The sequence below is a fragment of the Impatiens glandulifera genome, chromosome 5 (assembly GCF_907164915.1).
Source record: "Impatiens glandulifera chromosome 5, dImpGla2.1, whole genome shotgun sequence".
Classification (NCBI taxonomy): Eukaryota; Viridiplantae; Streptophyta; class Magnoliopsida; order Ericales; family Balsaminaceae; genus Impatiens; species Impatiens glandulifera.
In genome coordinates, this window is record NC_061866.1 from 2,899,441 (window position 1) to 2,902,668 (window position 3,228).

General features: G+C 37.5%; 1 pseudogene; it reads right to left on the reverse strand.

Moving 5' to 3' along the window:
- Positions 1 to 199: 199 nt before the first annotated feature.
- On the reverse strand, positions 200 to 2,757 carry LOC124940209 (annotated as a pseudogene).
- Positions 2,758 to 3,228: the final 471 nt, after the last annotated feature.

The following is a 3,228-nucleotide window of genomic DNA, read 5'->3' on the forward strand; positions in this document are numbered from 1 at the left end:
TAGAATTGGACTATATTTTCTCAATCCCTGCCAAAACCCATCAATTGAATGCATAGGCATTTTGGGTTCTTTGTATTGTTAAAATGAAACAAATATGTCATCAATTACCATAAGCTCTTTTAACAAACTCAACAAAATCACTCAATCAACAACTTCAAAATAGATGTTACAAGTGGTCAGCCTCATAAACAACATATGATACTGCACCAAAATCATGCCAACTTTTACCAAATCCTACTTTCTTACTACTACTCCCCCATTACATATCTCAAACACTTACAAGAGTGAAAAACTACATAAAACTCGCCCCAACTGTTTCTTGATACTACTACTATTATTACAAGAGGGCACCACCAATTATCAATTGCTAACATAACTTGTCTCAGATGTTGAGTTACGTGGCAAATGGTGTAGAACACTAGTAGGCGATGAATCAGACGCCATCGACGATCTCAACGCCTCAGCAAGTGGCCCGCCACCCATTGGGCTTGCTCCCCATCCGGAAGCCCAATTCAATTGGATCCGATCACTTTCAGTGTTCTCTGCATTCCCAGTTGACAATTTCAGCGAGAAGTCAGATGCAGGGGTTGATGAAATGGAGAGGCTTGTGACGCTTGTCGATGATCTCCCCGAGCCTGAGCCTGACCCTGTGTCAATCGCAGCATTTGACATTTCTTGAAGTGGTCTTGGCCAATCGTCAAAAAAGTGACGAAGGACCCGTTCCCCACCTTGTTCAGAGTCCCTAGAAACCTCGTTTTGCATGCCAAAGATGCTCTTGTTTTTTTTCTGTATCCACAACATCCAAGGGTCTGCATTTGAAACACCATCTCAAATATGTAAACTTAGGCCTTATCCAATCAACAATTCTATTGTCCTTTTATCAAAATAACCCAAAGGCTATTTGCTAATAATGTTTGTTAATTATTAAAGTTGAGTGGAGCAAAATTGAGCTTATTTGGAAACACTTATGAATCTCTAAATCTGGATGAGATACAAAACACAATGAATTGAAATAGGACAGAAAAGGGTGTTTACAAAAGAAGCCAATGTGTTCCCCATCAGGGAGAAATACTAATGCCTCACATGGGGGCACCAAACAAGCCTTAGAAACAGTCCAAGTTAAAATCAAAAGGGCCCGGATAAAAATAATCTCTGTTGATGATGGGAAGAAAACTTAAGCAAAGAGCAAGAAACACACAGTAATATGTCTTTTAGCTGGAAGGAAACTGGATGAGCAGTTCAATAGATTGGGAAGAATTGAACCCTAAACATTCATGGGTCCTACCTACCAATGGAAGAAGATATTTGAACTTATGCTCTATGCTATGCTTACCCCAGATAGATTCTAACAATCCAAAACAGTACAATTTCATTGATGTCCCAAGGACAAATACACAGTCTACACCCTCCACAAAGCTAATACCTTTTTCTTTTTTAATACATAAAGGCGACAAAAGAGAGACAGACTGATCATCATCACAACAAAAACATCTCAATCAATGTTCATAATATCTAACACAGAGAATGGTTGTTGTATTCATAACTAAATTGATTGTACCCATTTTGTAGCTGATATGTGAAGAGTTTTGAAATGAGATTTTAAATCATGTAACAAAAACCCATTAAAGGTTGAGAAAGACTATATTATAAGATAACTATTTATATCCTTTTGATGTCAAGAATCAAGATCCAAATCAACCATGTTCCTTCTTTAATCGTCGGCTAGGTTTAAAGAAAGATTATGATACCTTTGATTAAGGTGCTGGTGTTGGAGATGACTAGGTGGAAAGAGATCAAAGTGATCAGTTGCTGAAAATGGCTGTGGGCCAACACTACTACTAAATGCACCGCCGGATGCGGGTGCTGAGGGAGGCTGCGGCAATTCCACAGGCTTTCTTGAACGGTTACGGCCGCGATGCATATGTCGGTCACAATACTTATGACCAGCCACCACATCCTTGGAACACCTCCATTTCTTACCATCTGTTCTCCTGCACCGACCCGGTTCAGGGTCCATAGCCGCCCTTCCCCAATGACCAGATTGCAACACTACAAAAACTGATTTAATACAAAAAAAAAAAAAAACACAGTTGAAAAGAGATGAAGAAAGGAGAAGAAACTTACAAGCAGAATGGTAATGGGAATATTGTTGAAAAGAGGGTGGTGGCAAAAGGGTTTTCTTGAGGAGATGGAGAAGTTCAGGTGGAATAGATGAACCAGCAAGCATGTGTTTATAGATCAATGCTTGTAATTCAAGCTCCTGCCATTGAGCCAAACTGAAGTAAGTTCCCATCTCTACAAAAAAATGAAAAAGTAAGAAGATTAGATGATATATTAAAGAGATTGTGGGGGAAGAGAAGGTGATTTATTACTGAGAAATGTGGAGTTGTTAGTAGGAGTGGTGATGATTTCAGGTACAAACAAATGGAAGGGTGCAGAAGAAAGTGTTTGTTTAGTAGTGTTGTCCTTCTCTTCTTCTTTTTCTTCTTCTTTATGAAGTATTGCTGTTGCAGAAGAAGGAGAAGGTGTTGGAGGGTATTTGAGATGATGGTCTTCTGACTCAAGCAGCTGTTGTTGTTGTTGATGGTGGAATCTCCATTGCTTCAGATGGAAGTCCATGATTAGAGAAAGTTGAATTGTTGTTTTGGGTTCTTTAAAAATGAGAGCTTTTGTCTATGGGGTTTTCATGGTGGGTGGGTGGGTATAGAAAGCTTCCAAAAGCTTTTTGCAGACACTTCTGAGTCCCTGTTTTATATCTTTTTCTGCTCAAGTGAGAAGAGAGAAACCTGCAAAGTTTTGTTTTATGGCCACTGGGCAAGGGGAAGCTCCCAATGCACTTCAGAGAAACACTGTTAGAAAAGACACTTGAGAGATAGCCTCTTTCCTTTTCATAATACCTTCTTTAATTTTTAATTAATTAATTTTATTGTTAATGTTTCAATTTATTAAAATATTCTGGTAAGAATATATTTCATTATTTAATACCTTGTGTTATTTGGATCAAAAATGTTAAAACTTTAGGTAATATTCAGGTGAAAAAATATGTTTGCCTTATGCTTAAATACAGCCCAAAAAACATTAATTATTATTCACTAAAACTTGATGTATCTAAATTTTTTAAAATAATAATAGTATTGTATTACTGGTATAGTAGTTTTTAAGATAAATTGCATAAATTTTTTCCGGGTTCGATTTCCAAGTGTAAGTATTTTTTTGAATTATCTTCGT